The sequence below is a fragment of the Aotus nancymaae genome, unplaced genomic scaffold (genome assembly GCF_030222135.1).
Source record: "Aotus nancymaae isolate 86718 unplaced genomic scaffold, 86718_ANA_hifiasm-v0.15.2.pri h1tg000008l, whole genome shotgun sequence".
In the NCBI taxonomy this organism is placed as follows: Eukaryota; Metazoa; Chordata; class Mammalia; order Primates; family Aotidae; genus Aotus; species Aotus nancymaae.
The window spans coordinates 18,426,759-18,449,647 of record NW_026988419.1 but is presented as its reverse complement, the minus strand read 5'-3'; positions in this window follow the sequence as shown (position 1 = coordinate 18,449,647).

The window sequence follows — 22,889 nt, the reverse complement described above, 5'->3', positions numbered from 1 at the left end:
CTTCCAAGGTTTCACAATTATAAATCAACTTGCTATAAACATCTGTGGGCAGGTTTTACATAGACATAGCTTTTAACTACTTTGAGTAAATACCAAGAAGCATCATTGCTGGATCATACGGTAAGAATGTGTTTAGTTCTGTAAGAAATTGCCAAACTGTCTTCCAAAGTGGCTGTACTATTTTGCATTTCTACCAGCAATAAACGAGAGCTTCTGTTATTCCACATTCTCGCCAGTACTTGGTGTTGCCAGCATTCTGGATTTTGAATGCTCTAATAAGCGTACAGCACTATCTCATTTTGTTTTAATTTGCATTCCCCTCATGATGACATGTGATATCATATGGAATATCTTTTCATATGTTTACTTGCCATCTATATCATCTTTGGTGAAGTGTCTGTTAAGGTCTTTGGCCCGTTTTTTTAATTAGTTGTTTATTTCCTTATTGAGTTTTAAGAGTTATTTGTATAATTTTGATGACAGTTCTTTAACAGAGATATGGTTTCTCCTAATATGTGGCTTCTCTTGACAGTCTTTTTTGCAGAGTGGAATTTTTAATTTTAATGAAGTCCAGATGATCAATTCTTTCTTTCATGGATTGTGCCTTTGGTGTCTTATCTAAAAAGCCATTGTAAACCCAACGTTATCTACATTCACTTGATGTTATCTTTTAGGACATTTATAATTTTGCCCTTCACATTTAGGTCTGTGATCCATTTTGAGTTAATTTTTGTGAAGACTGTGAGGTCGGTGTCTACATTCTTTTTATTTTTTTAGATGTGGATGTCCAGTATTCTAGCACTGTTTGTTGAAAAGGTGATATTTCCCCAATGTATTGCCTTTGCTCCTTTGCCTGTATTTTAATGTTATAATAGTGAATTTATATTACCACCTTCCTTCTACAGTTATTAATTAGAACTCTTCTGTAAATACATGTTAACTGTTGTTTACCATTTGTTTATTTATTCAGTTGCTTATCTGTATCAATATGGACTCACTGATACTTACTTTATTCTTTGAGTTAACTTCAATTATGTTTAACTAATTTATGTTGGTTTTATAAATCCAGAGTTAAAGATACATAAACTAATAGAATCCATGTGAATGCTTAAGTTAAAATTCTGAAACCCAGTGTAGCCCCAATAACATAACAGAATTCTTTAAAGAGTTCTTTCTTGGCCGGGTGGGTGGCTCCTGCCTGTAATCCCAGCACTTTGGGAGGCTTCCATGGGTGGATCACCTGAGATCAGAAGTTAGAGACCAGCCCGGCCAACACAGTGAAACCCTGTCTCTACTAAAAATACAAAAACTAGCTGGGCATGGTGGTGGGTGCCTGTAATCCCAGCTACTTGGGAAGCTGAGGCAGGAGGATTGTTTGAACCCAGAAGGTGGAGGTTGTAGTGAGATCACACGATTGCACTCCAGCTTGGGTAACAAGAGTAAAACTCAAAAAAAAGAGTGCTTTCTTAAATGTGTGTGGGAGTATTCCATACTAGACTTTCTTACAAATGTTTAATAAATGTTTGTTTTTCAGATGATTACTTATCACTGAACACTTATTTAGTGCTCAAGGCATAACAAGTAACCATGTCAGATGAAGGTTATACACCCTGACAATACACATTATGGAGCTTACATTTTACCAGGTTTTTATTTCATCATGAGTATACATGATCAAAGAACATGAAATTTTTCTCTAGGACACACTGCTAACATCACCATTATATTATTTGCCAAGCATCAGTCATGAACAGTTGAAGCAATGTATGCCAAGTTTCTTCACTGTAGAATGACTATTTGTGGTGAGATACATTGAGACTATGTAAAACTCCTGTTCCTCCTTAAAGTTTTTCTCATAATTTTACCCTCTAAGTCAATCTTCCAGACTTTTATTTACTTGATTACTGGATCCAAAGTGTTCAAAATTGAGTAAATAATGGTAAAATCAGAAACCTTTGCCCCCCAAAAAATGTACTGGCCTAACGGAATACAGAAGTTTAAGTAAAAAAAAATATATATATATATATATATATGCTTTCGATCAAGCCCAAGACTTCTCTCCATTAGTAGGGTGTTGTAGTTAAAAACACATGAAGGGATTTGCTGGCAAGATGGCCAAATAGGAACAGTTCCAGTCTGCAGCTCCCAGCAAGATCGACACAGAGGGTGGGTGATCTCTGCATTTCCAACTCAGGTACCCAGTTCATCTCATTGGTACTGGTTGGAGAGTGGGTGCAGCCCATGGAGGGTGAGCCAAAGAAGGGTGGGAGGTGTCACCTCACCCAGGAAGTGCAAAGGGTTAGGGGATTTCTCTCCCCTGGCCAAGGAAAGCTGTGAGAGACTGCACCAGGAAGAATGGTGCATTCTGGCTCAGACACTGCACTTTTCCCACAATCTTTGCAACCAGCAGACCAGGAGATTCCCTCCAGTGCCCATGCCACCAGGGCCCTGAGTTTCAAGCACAAAACTGGGTGGCCATTGGGCAGACACCGAGCTAGCCACAGTTGTTTTTTTTTTTTCATACCCCAGTGGCACCTGGAATGCCAGTGAGACAGAACCTTTCACTCCCCTGGAAAGGGGGCTGAAGCCAGGGAGGTAAGTGGTCTGTCTCAGTGGGTCCCACCCCCACGGAGCCTAGCAAGCTAAGATCCAATGACTTGAAATTGTTGCTGCTAGCAGTCTGAGGTCCACCTGGGATGATCAACCTTCACTGTGGGAGAGGAATCCACCATTATTGAGGCTTGAGTATGCAGTTGTACCCTCACAGTGTAAACAAAGCCACTGGGAAGTTCAAACTGGGTGGAACCCTTCACAGCACAGCAAGCCTCTGCAGCCAAACTACCTGTCTAGACTCCTCCTCCCTGGGCAGGACATCTCTGAACAAAAGGCAGCACTACAGTCAGGGACTTATAGATAAAACCCCCATCTCCCTGGGACAGAGTACCTGGGGAAAGGGGTGACTGTGGGTGGAGCTTCAGCAGACTTAAACATCCCTGCTTGACAGCTCTGAAGGGAACAGTGGATCTCCTACCATAGCATTTGATCTCTGATAAGGGACAGACTGCCTCCTTAACTGGGTCCCTGACCCTCAAGTATCCTGACTGGGAGACACCTCCCAGTAGGGGCTGACAGACATCTCATATAGGACAGCTCTGGCTGGCCTCTGGTGGGTGCCCCTCTAGGACAAAGCTTCCAGAGGAAGGAACAGGCAGCCATTTTTGCTGTTCTGCAGCCTCCACTGGTGATACCGAGGCAAACGGTCTGGATTGGACCTTGAGCAAACTCCTGCAGACCTGCAGCAGTGGGGCCAGACTGTTAGTAGGAAAACTAACAAACAAAAAGGAATAGCATCAACATCAACAAAAAGGTGGTCCACTCAGAGATCCTATCTGAAGGTCACCAATATCAAAGACTAAAGGTAGATAAATCCATGAAGATGGGGAGAAACCAGCACAAAAAGGCTGAAAATTCCAAAAACCAGAAAGCCTCTTCTCCTCCAAAGAATCACAGCTTCTCACCAGCAAGGTAGCAAAGCCAGATGGAGAATGAGTTTGATGAATTGACAGAAGTAGACTTCAGAAAGTGGGTAATAACAAACTCCTCCAAGCTAAAGGAGCATGTTCTTACACAATGCAAGGAAGCTAAGAATCTTGAAAAAATGTTATATGAATTGCTAACTAGAATAACCAGTTTAGAAAAGAACATAAATGATCTGATAGAGCTGAAAAACACAGCACGAGAACTTGGGGAAGCATACCTAGTATCAATAGCTGAATCAATCAAGCAGAAGAAAAGATATCAGAGATCGAAGATCAAATCAATGAAATAAAGCGAGAAGACAAGATTAGAGAAAAGAGAGTGAGAAGAAACAAGCAAAGCCTCCAAGAAATAGGGGATTATGTATAAGACCAAATCTACATTTGATTGCTATACCTGAGAGTGACAGTGATGGGGAGAATGGAACTGACTTGGAAAATACTCTTCAGAATAACACATAACATATTGCTATGTGTTATTCACACTTAGCAATATTAACCTTAAATGTAAATGGGCTAAATGTCCAAATTTAGGAGGACTCCCCCAACCTAGCAAGGCAGACCAACATTCAAATTCAGAAAATTCAGAGAACACACAAAGATACTCCTCAAGAAGAGCAACCCCAAGACACATAATTGTCAGATTCACCAAGGTTGAAATGAAGGAAAAAATGTTAGGGAAAGCCAGAGAGAAAGGTGAGGTTGCCCACAAAGGGAAGCCCATCAGATTCACAGCAGATCTCTTGGCAGAAACCCTACAAGCCAGAAGAGAGTGGAGGCCAATATTCAACATCCTTAAAGAAAATAATTTTCAACCAAGAATGTCATATCCAGCCAAACTAAGCTTCATAAGCAAAGGAGAAATAAAACCCTTTACAGACAAGCAAATGCTGAGAGATTTTGTCACCACTAGGCCAGTCTTACAAGAGCTCCTGAAGGAAGCACTAAACATGGAAAGGAACAACTGGTACTAGCCACTGCAAAAACATACCAAAGTGTAAAGACCATCAATGCTATGAAGAAACTGCATCAACTAATGGGCAAAATAACCAGCTAGTATCATAATGACAGGATCAAATTCACACATAACAATATTAACCTTAAATGTAAATGGGCTAAATGCCCCAATTAAAAGACACAGACTGGCAAATCAGATAAAGAGTCAAGATCCATTGGGATACTTACTGTATTCAGGAAACCCATCTCATATGCAAAGACACACATAAGCTCAAAATAAAGGGATAGAGGGACATTTACCAAGCAAATAGAAAGAAAAATAAAGCAGAGGTTACAATCCTAGTCTCTGATAAGACAGACTTTAAACCAACAAAGATCAAAACAGAAACAGACAAAGACAGGCATTACATAATGGTAAAGGGATCAATGCAACAAGAAGAGCCAACTATCCTAAATATATATGCACCCAGTACAGGAGCACCCAGATTCATAAAGCAAGTTCTTAGAGACCTAAAAAGAGACTTAAATACCCACACAATAATAGTGGAAAACTTTAACTCCCTACTGTCAACACTAGACAGATCAATGAGACAGAAAATTAACAATGATATCCAGGACTTGAACTCAGCTCTGGACCAAGTGGACCTAATAGACATCTTCAGGTATCTCCACCCCAAATCAACAGAATATACATTCTTCTCAGTACTACATCACACTTATTCTAAAATTGATCACATAATTGGAAGTAAAACACTCCTCAGCAAATGCAAAAGAAATCATAACAAACAGTCTCTAAGATAACAGTGTAATCAACTTAGAACTCAGGATTAAGAAACTCACTCAAAACTGCATTACTACATGGAAAGTGAACAACCTGCTCCTGAAAGACTACTGGGTTAATAATGCAATTAAGGCAGAAATAAAGATGTTCTTTGAAACCAATGAGAACAAAGACACGATGTACCAGAATCTCTGGGACATGTTTAAAACAGTGTTTAGAGGAAATTTATAGCACTAAATCTCCACAAGAGAAAGCAGGAAAAATCTAAAATCAACATCCTAACATCACAATGAAAACAAATAGAGAAGCAAGAGCAAAAAAAATTCAACAGCTAGCAGAAGACAAGAAATAACTAAGATCAGAGTGGAACTGAAAGAGACAGAGACCTGAAAAACCCTTCAAAAAAATCAATGAATCCAGGAGCTGTTGTTTTGAAAATATCAACAAAATAGACAACTAGCCAGACTAATAAAGAAGAAAAGAGAGAAGAATCAATTAGACACAATAAAAAATGATAAAGGGGATATCACCACCAATCCCACAGATATACAAATTACCATCAGAGAATATTATAAACCACCTCTATGCAAATAACTCAAAAATCTAGAAGAAACGGAAAAATTCCTGGATACATATACCCTCCCAAGACTGAACCAGGAGAAAGTCAAGTTTCTGAAGAGACCAATAACAAGTTCTGAAATTAAGGCAACAATTAGCAGCCTACCAACCAAAAAAAGTCCAGGACCAGATGGACTCACAGCCAGTTTCTACCAGAGGAACAAAGAGGAGCTGGTACCATTCCTTCTAAAACTATTCCAAACAATAGAAAAAGAAGGAATCCTCCCTAATTCATTTTATGAGGCCAGCATCATCCTGATGCGAAAACCTGGCAGAGACACAACAAAAAAAGAAAATTTCAGGCCAATATCTCTGATGAAGGTTGATGCAAAAATCCTCAATAAAATACTGATACACTGAATCCAGCAGCACATCAAAAAGCTTGTCCACTATGAGGAATTTGGCTTCATCCCTGAGATGCAAGCCTGGTTTAACATACACAAATCAATAAAAGTATCCATCACATAAACAGAACCAACGACAAAAACCACATGATTATCTCAATAGATGCAGAAAAGGCCTCTGACAAAATTCAACTGCCTTTCATGCTAAAAATTCTCAATAAACTAGGTATTGATGGAATGTATCTCACAATAATAAGCGCTATTTATGACAAATCCACAGCCACTATCATACTGAATGGGCAAAAGCTAAAAACATTCCCTTTGAAAACTAGCACAAGACATGAATACCCTGTCTCACCACTCCTATTCAAGACAGTATTGGAAGTTCTGGCCAGGGCAATCAGGCAAGAGAAAGAAATAAAGGGTATTCAATTAGGAAAAGAGGAAGTCAAAATGTCTCTGTTTGCAGATAGCAGGATTCTGTATTTAGAAAACCAATAATCTCCGTCCAAAATCATCTTAAGCTGATAAGCAACTTCAGCAAAGTCTCAGGATACAAAATCAATGTGCAAAAATCACAGGCATTCCTAAACAACAGTAACAGACAAACAGAGAGCCAAATCATGAATGAGCTCCCATTCACAATTGCTACAAAGGGAATTAAATACCTAGGAATACAACTTACAAGGGATGTGAAGAGTCTCTTCATGGAGAACTACAAACCACTGCTCAAGGAAATAATAGAGAACACAAACAGATGGAAAAAAATCCATGCTCATGAATAGGAAAAATCAATATTGTGAAAATGACCATATTGCCCAAAGTAATTTATAGATTCAATGCTATCCCTATCAAGCTACCACTGACTTTCTTCATAGAATTGGAAAAAAACACTTTAAATTTCATATGGAACCAAAAAAGAGCCTTCATAAACCAAGACAATCCTAAGCAGAAAAACAAAGCTAGAGGTATCATGCTACCTGACTTCAAACTATACTACAAGGCTACAGTAAGAAAAAAACATTGCGCTGGTGCCAAAACAGATATATAGACCAATGGAACAGAACAGAGGCCTCAGTAATTACACCACACATCTACAACCATCTGGTCTTTGACAAACCTGACAAAAAACAAGCGATGGAGAAACGATTCCCTATTCAATAAAAGGTGTTGGGAAAACTGACTAGCCATATACAGAAAGCTGAACTGGATCTCTTTCTTACACCTTATACAAAAATTAACTGAAGATGGATTAAAGACTTAAATGTAAGACCTAAAACCATAAAAACCCTAGAAGAAAACCTAGGCAATACCATTCAGGACATAGGCTTGGGCAAGACTTCATGACTAAAACACCAAAAGCAATGGCAACACAAGCCAAAACAGACAAGTAGGATCTAATTAAACTAAAGAGCTTCTGCACAGCAAAAGCTCTTTAAAAATGGGAGAAAATTTTTGCAATCTATCCGTCTGACAAAGAGCTAATACCCAGAATCTACAAAAAGCTTAAACAGATTTACAAGAAAATAAAAACCCCATCAAAAAGTGAGCAAAGGATATGAACAGACACTTCTCAAAAGAAGACATTTATGCAGCCAGCAAACATATGAAAAAAGCTCATCATCACTGGTCATTAGAGAAACGCAAATCAAAACAACATTGAGATACTATTTCATGCCAGTTAGAATGGTGATCATTAAAAAGTCAGGAAACAACAGATGCTGGAGAGAATGTGGAGAAATAGGAATGCTTTTACACTGTTGAGAGTGTAAATTAGTTCAACCATTGTTGAAGACAGTGTGGTGATTCCTTAAGGATATAGAACTAGAAATACCATTTGACCCAGTAATCCCATTACTGGGTATATACCCAAAGGATTATAAATCATTCTACTATAAAGATACATGCACATGTATGTTTATTGTGGCACTGTTCACAATAACAAAGACTTGGAACCAACCCAAATGCCCAGCAATGATAGACTGGATAAAGAAAATTGGCACATATACACCATGGAATACTATGCAGCCATAAAAAAGGATGAGTTCATGTCCTTTGCAGGGACATAGATGAAGCTGGAAACCATCATTCTCAGCAAACTAACACGAGAACAGAAAACCAAACACTGCATGTTCTCACTCATAAGTGGGAGTTGAACAATGAGAACACACGGATACAGGGAGGGGAACATCACACACCGGGGTCTGTCAGGGGTAGGGAGCTAGGGGAGGGATAACATTATGAGAAATACCTAATGTAGATGATGGATTGGTGGGTGCAGCATATCACCATGGCATATATATACCTATGTAACAAATCTGCATGTTCTGCAGATGTATCCCAGAACTTAAAGTAAAAAAAAAAAAAGAAAGAAAGCAAAGAAAAAAAGAAAGACAAATACACATGAAGGGCTTTGCCTGAATTTACTCAGGTAGTTACAGTTGAATGACTAAGATGGAAAGTTACATGCTTTGTCAACATTTCAAAGATGAATTTCAGTATCTATTATAACATTTTTATGATATGAAATATTTTCTTTTCTGCTAATGCCCTACTGCTGTGAATATTCAAACCATTCAAACTACTTTCTCTAATGCAATTTTTTAAAGAACTAATAAAAATTCTGCATTTAGATTCTATGCCAGAAGTCTGCCTGTAGTGGGAAAGAAAAGGTGGGAGAGTCATTCATTGTCATTCTCCAGGAATTTTAGAAGATAGTACACTTTTAAATCTTCTTGGAAACTCTAGATAATAGGCAGCCAATATTACAAATATAGGTCAAACAAGAGACATTAATTAAAATAATCATTTAGGGAAGAATATTACTGTTATCATTAATTTAACTTCTAAAACAATTTATAGATTTTACTTTTTATCACCTAGCAAAAAGAATGGAAAAAGATTTTATTAGAAGGTCACAGTTCATATACATCATTTTCTATGATACTAACATGCATCAACTCTCAAAACTCTATCACTTTCATTGGCAAATCTATATGGGGTAGAGTTGAGAACTTAGTGGCATCCTTGTAAGTTCATAAAACTACTGTGTATAAATGTAAAGAGTAAATAAGTAACATAAAGAGATTGGTGAAATTAAGTGAAAAAATGAACAAAATGTGTACATAAAGTGTAAAAATTGAGGTCAAGGATGCAGCTTCACACTTAGAATAACCTTAGGGAGATGCCCACTAATTCTACAACATTATGCTTAATTGTGGTCTAACTTTAAGTGCCCTGACATTTCTGGTGAATGCCAAGTCATCTGAACAACTCAAGCCATCAAAACCTTGAGAAGAAAGTCAACAGTTAGCACTGCTATTCAATTTTTTCATGACCCAGGACAAATCATTAGGTCTCTCTGTACCTAAGTTCTTAAACTCTACATCTGTAAAATTGAAATTACGATCCCAGATGGCTTCTCAATATTGTTGTGAAAGTTATCCGGTAAGAACGATGGCATTTTGAAACACTGAATAGGTTCTCCAGTAGTAAAGTCAAATGTCAGTATCTGTTCCCAAGAAATACAGATATTCCCTTCTGATAGATTTTCTTTTCTTTTTTTATTTATTGTATTTTAAGTTCTGGGGTACATGTGCAGAACGTGCAGGCTTGTTACACTGGTATACATGTGCCATGGTGGTTTGCTGCATCCATCCCCCCATTATCTACATTAGGTATTTCTCCTAATGTTAGCCCTCCACAATCCCACCACCCCCTGCTATCTCTCCCCAGCTGCCCCCTACCACCCAATTATTTGTCCTGAAAGTTTTCAGCAGTCACTAATCTAGAAGGAGAATATCGGATTGATTTTTTGGACTTCTATTTCTGTTTTATTCGCCTACAAATTAAATGCTGCTTTCATGTAAGAGTTCTTAATAAGGCTTGACCAATGATATATGATCTACCCACATCTACACATCCATTCTTGCCTTTCCAAATTAGTCTCCAAATTGCAGCCAAAATGATCTTTTTAAAGCACAGGTCTAAAGATGTCACTCCCTTTTTTTAAAGCCCTTGAATGGCTTCCCTTTGTGATGGAACTGCTTAATGGTCCACAAGACTGTCTGTGGTCTAACACATACAGTCCACCATCCTCTAAAACTCTCCCCACCTGTCTTCTTTCTCTGTCTCTTCATCCCACTCTTTCCCTTCCCAGGGTCACGATCTCACGCACACTTCCCTTCTGCCCTCTCTGAGTTTCATGCCCACTCACTCTCTTGGGGAGTCGTTTTCTTACAAATGTCTAACCTAACATCCACAGCACGTGCTTATCTCCTTGGTGGCCCTTATAGAGTTGGCATTCACATTTTTTGTGTGCAATTATTTCATTGCTCTTTGTCTTCCTCACTAGGTTGTAAACATTAAAATCCTTCACATATTGGCATCACAGTGTATCTCTAGGGCCCACATAGTGCTCGACTCAGTACATTTTTGTTGAATAAATAATATTTGCTTTAATCAATATTTTCCATAGCAGCCAACAGTGGTCAATGACACTGGGCAGGAAGAAGCTCCATTTCTGGATGTTTGTTCACATTAAAGAAAAACAAAATAGTTTATTGGTAATGATGCTGATTGCTTATGCAAGAGCTTCCTTTCAATAAGCTATTTTAAGAAAACCAACTTATTTCCAAGCCTGGGACCTCTACTGAGAATACAAGCTTCTCTCATCGCAGCAAGGAATAGAAATGCAGTGATGACCGCAGCCATTGTTGAAATGCACTAGTAGGTCTCCGAGTTGCCCCTCAAAGGACAAGAGTCCAGCCTGCTAAAAGGTCTAACCTAGTTTTCTGCCATTTGATATCGTGTGATAATGCCTTTTTCCACACTCTTTAATTCTCCTATGCGATAATACTAATCATTTTAGCTTCCTATTGCTAAAGTCCTCTGGGTATCTTGTTTCTTTAAGGGCAACAGAAAACAACTGAAATACTTATCAGAAGTATATGGGATAGCATATGCTTCCTGTTTCCATGAAAATAAAATCTGTCTGTAAACATTAGTACATCTTTAGAAATACAAATATATTAAAGAGGAAGCAAACGTTTGAGTGACATCACCTCTCACGGGAAATATTTGAGTTCTGTGAATTAAAGGGCTTCACAGCAGATTTCTGAAGTAGAATAAAAACAAAAGCAGATGTGTACTGGTTAAAGCCCCAGACACCTGGTATGAAGGAGCCCTGAATTCTCTTTGAGTGCAGAAAAGATTCTTTCTGCCCTAGAGCAAGGTGACTTCTTTGGATCTTTGTCACTCTCTTCAATAACATGGATTTCATTGTGCTTCATCTGTCTTTTTTTCCCGATTATTTATCAATTTTTCAACTGTCTTTTCTAGGATAGAAGCTACTTGAGAGTAGGATTTCATTCAAAGTAAGAACTCTTTTAGCAAAACTGTAGCTACAAAAGTCGTATTTACTTAATTAATAAAGTGATGTTGAATAATTGATAATTATGCATCTAGTAATAGTTCCTGTGCCAAGAACTATTTTAAGTGCCTTACATATATGTTAAGTCCTATCTTGTATCTTCTATCTTGTAGCTGGAGGATTGGCAATGTAGTCACCATGATGAAAGAGCCCTTTCTAGCCTGACCAACATGGTGAAACCCTGTCTTCACTAAAAATACAAAAATTAGCCAGGTGTGGTGGTGTGTGCCTGTAATCTCAGCTACTTGGGAGGCTGAGGCACAAGAATTGCTTGAATCAGGGAGGCAGAGGTTGCAGTGACCTGAGATCATGCCACTGCACTCTAGCCTGGGCGACAGAGCAATACCCTGTCTCAAAAAAACAAAACAAAAAACACAGTAGGCCTCTATTGTTGAAGCCTTTTATCCCTTTCACAGTTTCTAAAGGGACACCCATGGAACATGAAACAATCACATAAATCAACCCTGACATATAATAGTGTGACAAATATCCCAGCCAAACTGTCAACATCTTTATGTCACAATATGTAAGCTGTCTAGTTCATCGCCATGAGAAATGCTAGAATGAATAAGATCTGGCTCATTCTCCAAAGAGCACTTAATTTTTGAGGCTGATAAAATTGGCTGCTTCTTCCACTCCCACTCCCTTCACCAGCAACTCTTTCCTGCTGGACTCCCAAAATGCTTACAGCAAAGTATACATTATTAGGTAGGAGATTGGAGACACTATTTTTGAGAAAACTGATCTAACCAAAATAAAATACTTCAAATGTTATTTGGGGAATATCCCAGTGAGACAGTCAGACCCTCCATCCAATCACTCTGTAACAAGGTCCACAAATTGGCAAATTGTGCCTAGAAACAGAATTCTCAATAATATTTTCTTTAAAAATGAACAGTCAGAGACCACCAGGTGACTAAGGGAAGTTTAAACTGAAAGATGGAAACTGAACAAACAGAACAGAGAAAACAATGATAAGAGAGAAAACAAATAGAAACTTTAAAACACTTCCATGATTTTACTTAAAATGTAAGAGTAGATACTGTAACCATCTAAAAAAAAAAAGATACAGATTACTGATGGATCATGGTAGATGGGAGGCAGGACTAGAATTACAGCTCCAGACAGAGCAGCTAGCAGAGACTTGCATTGTGAATTTTAGCTCCAGATCAACTGCAAAAACAAACCAGCAATCCTAATAGGACCCACTGCTCCCATGGGAACTGGGAGACACCCCAAATACTGTGAGTGCTCAACTGTGGAAGTGAGAAAGGGAGACCCTCCCCTCCTGAACACACACCCCAACTGGAGAAGCTGCAGGTCTGATTGCAGGAGAAGTTTCCGACTTTACCTGGGGCTGAGTCAAGTTAGAGAGCCGAGCTGAGTGAAATATAGAGGTATAGGAAGCAGTAGAAAGACCCTGGGAACTTACTGGGTCCCCAAGTGAATGGGTCCCCATTCCTGTTTGATACCACAGGGATCCATTGAGAGGGTGGCGGCCAGAGGAGTAGGGGGTAAAACTCCACAAGGAGAAGGACTTCTCTAACTGAACTTTGTAACAATTTGAACAGTTCAAGAAGTCTCCTGGCCAGAATTCAGCATGCAGACTTCACAGGCAGAGGGAAGAACTAAAGCCCTTTTCCTTCACAGATAGCAGGTGGAAAGCCTTGGGCAAGTCTTCAAGCCCATCTAGCCCTCCACCTGGAAACAGACTCAGGGCTGTGGTGGGAAGCATGGTAGGAATGAGACTGGCCCTTCGATTTGCATGGGAGCTGGGTGAGGCCTGTAACTGTCAGCTTTTCCCAACTTCCCTGACAACCTGCATGACTCAGCAGAGGCAGCCATAATCCTCCTAGGTACGCAACTCCAGTGAACTGGGAATATCACCCCCCTCCCCCACAGCAGCTGCAGCAAAACCCACCCAAGAGAGTTTAAGCTTAGACACGCCTAGCACCACCCCTACCTGATGATCCCTCCAAATTCACTCTAGTAGTCAAAGACAAAGGACATTTACTATTAGGAATTCTAGGGCCCTGCCTACCGCCAGTCCCTCTCCACACTACTATAGCTGATGCTTTCCAAAAAGCACCACCTCCTGGCAGGAGGCCAACCAGCACAAAAATAGTACATTAAACCACCAAAGCAAAGGACCCTCATCGAGTCCACTGCCCCCTCCACCACCTCCACCAGAACAGGCACTGGTATCCATGGCTGAGAAAACCATAGATGGTTCACATCACAGGACTCTGGGCAGACAAGCCCTAGTACTACCATGGAGCTGGGTAGATTTGCTGGGTTGCTAGACCCAGAAGAGAAACAACAATCACTGCTCTTGGCTCACAGGAAGCCACATCCACAAGAAAAGGGGGAGAGTACTACATTAAGGGAACAGGTTGTGGGACAAAAAAATCTGAACAACAGCCTACAGTCATAGACCTTCCCTCTGAAAGAGGCTTCCCAATGGAAACAGAAAACCAATCCTAGTAATATGACAAAGCAAAGCTTTTCAACACCCCCTAAAAATCACACTAGTTCACCAGCAGTGAATGGATCCAAACCAAGAAGAAATCCTTGATTTACAGGAAAGATAATTCAGTAGGTTAGTTATTAAGTTAATCAGGGAGGGACCAGAGAAAGGTGAAGCCCAATGCGAGGAAATCCAAAACATGATTCAACAAGTGAAGAGAGAAATATTCAAGGAAATAGATAGCTTAAAGAAAAAAACAATCAAAAATTCAGGAAACTGTGGACACACTTTTAGAAATGTACAATGCTCTGGAAAGTCTCAGCAACAGAATTGAACAAATAGAAGAAAGAAAATCAGAGATTTAAGACAAGGTCTTAGAATTAACCCAATCCAACAAAAACAAAGAAGAAAGAACAGAAAATATCAACAAAGCCTCCAAGAAGTCTGGAATTATGTTTATCAACCAAACCTAAGAATAATCAGTGTTCCTGAGGCAGAGGACAATTCTAAAGCTTGGAAAACATATTTGGGGAATAATCGAGGAAAACTTCCACGATTGCTGGAGAATTAGACATGCAAATACAAGGAGCACAGAGAATACCTGGGAAATTCATCACAAAAAGATCTTTGCCTAGGCATAGTGTCATCAGGTTATCCAAAATTAAGACAAAACAGAGAATCTTAAGAGCTGTGATACAGAAGTATCAGGTAACCTATAAAGGAAAACCCATCAGATAACAGGCAGAAACCCTACAGGCTAGAAGGGATTGGGGCCCTATCTTCAGCCTCCTCAAACAAAACAATTATCAGCCAAGAATTTTGTATCCAACAAAACTAAGCATCATATATGAAGAAAAGATACAGTCTTTTTCAGACAAACGAATGCTAAGAGAATTCACCATTACCAGGCCACCACCTACAAGAACTGCTAAAAGGAGCTCTAAATCTTGAACAAATCATGGAAAGACATCAAAACAGAACTTCTTTAAAGCACAAATCACACAGGAACTGTAAAACAAAAATACAAGTTAAAAAGCAAAAACAGAAACCAAAGTACACAGGGAATGAAGAGCATTATGAATAAAATGGTACCTCACATTTCAATACTAACATTGAATGGAAATGGCCTAAATGCTCCACCTAAAAGATACAGAACCGCTGAATGGAAAATAACTCACCAACTAACTATCTGCTACCTTCAGGAGACTCACATAACATGTAAGGACTCACATAAACTTAAAAAGGAAAGAGGCATTTCATGCAGATGGAGACCAAAAGCAAGCAAGAGTAGCTATTTTTTTTTTCTTTTTTTCCATATTCTCTTATATGAGACAAAACAAACTTTAAAGGAATGGCAGTTAAAAGAGACAAAGAGGGATATTATATAATGGTAAAAGGCCTTGTCCAACAGGAAAATGGCACAATCTTAAACATATATGCATCTAACACTGGAGCTTCTAAATTTATAAAACAATTACTAATAGACCTAAGAAATGAGATAGACAGCAACACAATAATAGTAGGGGACTTCAATACTCTACTGACAGCACTAGATAGGTTATCAAAACAGAAAGTCAACAAAGAAACAATGGATTTAAAACCATGCCTTGGAACAAATGGACTTAACAGATATATACAGAACATTTCATTCAACAGTCACAGAATACACATTCTATTAAACAGCACATAGAACTTTCTCCAAGATACACCATGTGATAGGTCATAAAACAAGCTTCAATAAATTTATGAAAATTGAAATTATATCAAGCACTCTCATACCACAGTGGAATAAAACTGGAAATCAACTCCAAAATGAACATTTACAATCATGCAAATACATGAAAATTAAATAACCTGCTCCTGAATGAGCACTGGGTCAAATACAAAATCAAGATGGAAATTAAAAAATTATTTAGACTGAATGACAATAATGACACAACCTATCAAAACCTCTGGGATATAGCTAAGGTAGTGCTGAGAGGAAAGTTCATAGTCCTAAATGCCTACATCAAAAAGACTGAAAAAGCACAAACAATCTAAGGTGATACCTCATGGAGCTATAGAAACAAGAACAAACCAAACCCAAACCCAGACGATGAAAAGAAATAATGAAGATCAGAGCAGAACTAAATGAAATTGAAACAAAAAAGATGAATCAAACAAAAGCTGGTTCTTTGAAAAGATAAATAAAATTGATAGACCACTGGCAAGATTAACCAAAAAAAAAAAGAAGAGAGAAAATCCAAATAACCTCACTAAGAAACAAAACAGGAGATATTACAACTGACACCACTGAAATACAAAAGATCATTCAAGGCTACTATGAATACCCTACACACAGAAGCTAGAAAACATAGAAGAGATGAATAAATTCCTGGGAAAGTACAATGCTCCTAGCTTAAATCAGGAAGAATTAGATACCCTGAACAGACCAATAACAAGCAGTGAGACTGAAATGATAATCTAAAAATTACCAACAGAAAAAATCAAGGACCAGACAGGTTCACAGCAGAATTCTACCAAACATTCAAAGAAGAATTGGTACCAATCCTATTGACACTATTCCACAAGATAGAGAAAGAAGGAACCCTCCCTAATTCATTCTATGAAGTCAGCATCTCCCTAATACCAAAACCAAGAGAGGACATAAGCAAAAAAGAAAACTACAGAGTGATAACCTTGATGAACATAGATGCTAAAATCCTAGCTAACCAAATCCAACAATATATCAAAAAGATAATCCACCATGATCAAGCAGGTTTCATACCAGGAATGTAAGGATGGTTTAACATATGCAAATCAATAAATGTGCTACACCACATAAATAGAATTAAAAACAAAAATCATATGATCATCTCAACAGATGCAGAAAAAGCATTTGACAAAATCCAGCATTCCTTTATGATTAAAACTCAGCAAAATTGGCATAAAAGAGACAAACCTAAATGCAATAAAAGCCATTATGACAAACCCACAGCCAATATAATACTGAATAAGGAAAAGTTGAAAGCATTTCCTCTGAGAACGGGAACAAGACAAGGATGCCCAGTCTCACCACTCCTCTTCAACATAGTACTGGAAGTCGTAGCCAGAGCAATCAGACAAGATAAAGAAATATAGGGCAACCAAATCAGTAAAGAGGAAATCAAACTGTCACTGTTTGCTGACAATATGATTGTTTACCTTGAAACCCTAAGGACTCCTCCAGAGGCACCTAGAACTGATAAAAGAATTCAGCAAAATTTCTGCATACAAGATTAGTGTACACAAATCAGTAGCTCTTCTCTACACCAACAGTGACCAAAAGTAGAATCCAATCAAGAACTCAACTCTTTTTAAAATAGTTGTAAAACAAACAAACAAACAAACAAAAACACCCTAGGAATATACCTAACAAAGGAGTCCAAAGCCCTCTGCAAGGAAAACTATGAAACACTGCTGAAAGAAATCACAGATGACACAAACAAATGGAAACACATCCCATGCTCATGGATGGGTAGAACCAATATTGTGAAAATGACCATACTGCCAAAAACATTCTACAAATTCAACTCAATCACCATCAAAATACTACCGTCATTCTTCACAGAGTTAGAAAAAACAATTCTAAAATTCATATGGAACCAAAAACAGCCACATAGCCAAAGCAAGACTAAGCAAAAAGAACAAATCTGGAGGCATCACACTACCTGATTTCAAACTGTACTATAAGGCCATAGTCACCAAAACAGCATGGTACTGATATAAAAATAGGAGCATAGACCAATGGAATAGAATAGAGAACCCAGAAATAAACTCCAACATTTACAGCCAACTCATGTTCCACAAAGCAAATAAAATCATAAAGTAGGGGAAAGGACACCCTTTTCAACAAATCATGCTGGGATAATTGGCTGGCCACATGTAGGAGAATGAAATTGGATCCTCATCTCTCTCCTTATACAAAAGTCAACTTGACATGGATTAAAGACTTAAACCTAAGACCTGAAACTATAAAAATTCTAAAAGATAACATTGGAAAAACCCTTCTAATTACTGGCTTAGGCAAGGATCTCTTGACCAAAAACCTAAAAGCAAATACAACAAAAACAAAGATAAATAACTAGCACCTAATTAAACTAAAGAGCTTTCATATAGCACAAGAAACAGTCAGTAGAGTAAACAGACAACCCACAGAGTGAGAGAAAATCTTCACAATCTACACATCTGACAAAGGACTAATATCCAGAATCTACATTGAACTAAAACAAATCATTAAAAGAAAAAATAAAATCCCACCAAAAAGTGGGCCAAGGACATGAATAGATAATTCTCAAAGGAAGATATACAAATGGCCAACAGACCTGAAAAAATGCTCAACATCACTAATGATCAGGGAGATGCAAATCAAAACCACAATGCGATACCACCTTATTCCTGCAAGAATGGTTATTAAAAAAAAACAAAACAGTACATGTTGGCATGGATGTGGTGATCAGGGAACCCTCCTACACTGCTGGTGGGAATGTAAACTAGTACAGCCACCATGGAAAACAGTGTGGAGATTCCTTACAGAACCAAAAGTAGAACTGCCAGTTGATCCAGCAACCCTACTAACAGATATCTATACAGAGGAAAAGAAGTCATTATTTGAAAAAGGTACTTGCACATGCACAGCACAATTTACAACTGCAAAATCGTGGAACCAACCCAATGCTTTGTATATGTATATGGTGTGTATATGACAGAATACTCTGCAGCCATTAAAAAGGAATGAATTAACAGCATTTGCAGTGACCTGGATGAGACCAGAGACTATCATTCTAAGTGAAGTAACTCAGGAATGGAAAACCAAATATTGTATGTTCTCACTGATATGTGGGAGCTAAGCTATGAGGATGCAAAGGCATAAGAATGATTCAATGGACTTTGGGGACTTGAGGGGAATAGTGGGAGGGAGGTGAGGGATAGACAACTACAAATAGGGTGCAGTGTACACTGTTTGGGTAATGGGTGCACTAAAATCTCACAAATCACCACTAAATAACTTACTCATGTAATCAAATACCATCTGTACCCCAATAACTGATGGAAAATAAAAAAATTAAATTAAATTAAAATTTAAAAGATAATAAACAATATCCACAGAACAAAAAAAAAAAGGATGCTATACTACTTTGAAAAAAACTAACAAATAAAAACAAAGCACTCTTGAAACTTAATGGTATGATATAGAAATAAACATTTATTTCCTTTTTTTTTTTTTTTTTTTCTAGACAGAGTCTCACTCTGTCACCCAGGTAGCAGTGGAGTGGTGTGATCACCAGCTCGCTGCAACCTCCACCTCCTGGGCTCAAGCAATCCTCCCACCTCAGCCTCCTGAGTAGCTGGGACTACAGGCGCGTGCCACCATGCCTGGCTAGTTCTTTTATAATTTTTGTAAAGATGGGGTTTCACCTTGTTGCCCAGGCTGGTCTGAAACTCCTGAGCTCAAGAGATCTGCTGGCCTTGGCCTCCCAAAGTGCTGGAATTACAAGCGTGAGACAATCTGGCTAGTGGTCTGTCTATATTGTTGATCTTTTCAAAAAACCAGTTCCTGGATTTATTGATTTTTTGAAGGGTTTTTCGTGTCTCTATCTCCTTCAGTTCTGCTCTGATCTTAGTTATTTCTTGTCTTCTGCTAGGTTTTGAGTTTTTTTGATCTTGCTCCTCTAGCTCTTTCAATTTTGATGATAGGGTGTCAATTTTAGATCTCTCCTTGTTTCTCATGTGGGCACTTATTGCTATATATTTTCCTCTAGAGACTGCTTTAAATGTGTCCCAGAGATTCTGGTATGTGGTGTCTTCGTTCTCGTTGGTTTCGAAGAACATCTTTATTTCTGCCTTCATTTGTTTATCCAGTCAACATTCAAGAGAAAGTTGTTCAGTTTCCATGAAGCTGTGCAGTTCTGGGTTGGTTTCTGAATTCTGAGTTCTAACTTGATTACACTGCGGTCTGAGAGACTGTTTGTTATGGCTTCCATTCTTTTGCATTTGCTGAGGAGTGATTTACTTCCAATTATGTGGTCAATTTTAGAGTAGGTGTGATGTGGTGCTGAGAAGAATGTATATTCTGTGGATTTGGGGTGGAGAGTTCTGTAAATGTCTATTAGGTTTGCTGGGTCCAGGTCTGAGTTCAAGACCACTAGCCAGATTAATAAAAAAGAAAAGAGAGAATAACGAAATAGAAGCAATAAAAAATGATAAAGGGGATATCACCACAGATGCCACAGAAATTCAAACCATCATCAGAGATTATTACAAACAACTCTATGCACATAAACTAGAAAACCTGGAAGAAATGGATAAATCCCTGGACAGTTGCCTCCTCCCAAGTCTAAACCAGGAAGAAGTCGAAACCCTGAATAGACCAATAACAAGGTCTGAAGTCGAGGCAGCAATTAAGAGCCTACCACCCAAAAAAAGCCCAGGTCCAGATGGGTTCACAGCCGAATTCTACCAGACATACAAAGAGGAACTGGTACCATTCCTTCTGAAACTATTCCAAATAATCAAAAAAGAGGGAATCCTTCCCAAATCATTTTATGAGACCAACATCATCCTGATACCAAAACCCAGCAGAGACTCAACAAGAAAAGAAAACTACAGGCCAATATCCATGATGAACATAGATGCAAAAATTTTCAATAAAATACTGGCAAGCTAATTGCAACAGCACATCAAAAAGCTTATCCACCATGATCAAGTAGGATTCATCCCGGGGATGCAAGGCTGGTTCAACATACACAAGTCTATAAATGTCATTCACCACATAAACAGAACCAAAGACAAAAACCACATGATTATCTCAATTGATGCAGAGAAGGCCTTTGACAAAATTCAACAGCCCTTTATACTAAAAACCCTCAATAAACTAGGTATTGACGGAACGTATCTCAAAATAATAAAAGCTATTTACGACAAACCAACAGCCAATATCATACTGAATGGGCAAAAACTGGAAGCATTCCCTTTGAAATCTGGCACTAGACAAGGATGCCCTCTCTCACCACTCCTATTCAATATAGTACTGGAAGTTCTAGCCAGAGCAATCAGGCAAGAAAAAGAAATAAAGGGTATTCAATTAGGAAAGGAGGAAGTCAAATTGTCTCTATTTGCAGATGACATGATTGTATATCTAGAAGACCCCATCGTCTCAGCCCAAAATCTCCTGAAACTGATAAGCAACTTCAGCAAAGTCTCAGGATACAAAATCAATGTGCAAAAATCACAAGCATTCCTATACACCAATAACAGACTTAAAGAGAGCCAAATCAAGAATGAACTGCCATTCACAATTGCTACAAAGAGAATAAAATATCTAGGAATATAACTAACAAGGAACATAAAGGCCCTCTTCAAGGAGAACTACAAACCACTGCCCAAGGAAATAAGAGAGGACACAAACAGATGGAGAAACATTCCATGTTCATGGTTAGGAAGAATCAATATCGTGAAAATGGCCAAACTGCCCAAAGTAATTTACAGATTCAACACTATCCCCATCAAGCTACCAATGACCTTCTTCACAGAACTGGAAAAAACCACCTTAAACTTCATATGGAACCAAAAGAGAGCCTGCATAGCCAAGTCAATTCTAAGCAAAAAGAACAAAGCGGGAAGCATTACACTACTGGATATCAAACTATACTACAAGGCTACAGTAATCAAAACAGCATGGTACTGGTACCAAAACAGAGATATAGACCAATGAAACAGAACAGAGGCATCAGAGGCAACACAACATATCTACAACCATCCGATCTTTGACAAACCTGACAAAAACAAGGAATGGTGAAAGGATTCCCTGTTTAATAAGTGGTGTTGGGAAAACTGGCTAGCCATATGCAGAAAGCAGAAACTGGACCCCTTCCTGACACCTTACACTAAAATTAACTCCAGATGGATTAAAGACTTAAACATAAGACCTAACACCATAAAAACTCTAGAAGAAAACCTAGGCAAAACCATTCAGGACATAGGCGTAGGCAAGGACTTCATGACCAAAACACCAAAAGCATTGGCAACAAAAGCCAAAATAGACAAATGGGACCTAATCAAACGGCAAAAGAAACAGTCATTAGAGTGAATTGGCAACCAACAGAATGGGAAAAAAATTTTGCAGCTTACCCATCTGACAAAGGGCTGATATCCAGAATTTACAATGAACTAAAACAGATTTACAAGAAAAAAACAAGCCCATTCAAAAGTGGGTGAAGGATATGAACAGATACTTTACAAAAGAAGACATATATGAGGCCAAGAAACATATGAAAAAATGCTCATCATCACTGGTCGTTAGAGAAATGCAAATCAAATCTACATTGAGATACCATCTCACGCCAGTTAGAATGGTGATCATTAAAAAATCTGGAGACAACAGATGCTGGAGAGGATGTGGAGAAATAGGAACACTTTTACACTGTTGGTGGGAGTGTAAATTAGTTCAACCATTGTGGAAGACAGTGTGGCGATTCCTCAAGGATCTAGAAATGGAAATTCCATTTGACCCAGCAATCCCATTACTGGGTATATATCCAAAAGATTATAAATCGTTCTACTATAAGGACACATGCACACGCATGTTCATTGCAGCACAGTTTACAATAGCAAAGACCTGGAACCAACTCAAATGCCCATTGATGATAGACTGGACAGGGAAAATGTGGCACATATACACCATGGAATATTATGCAGCCATCAAAAATGATGAGTTCGTGTCCTTTGTAGGGACATG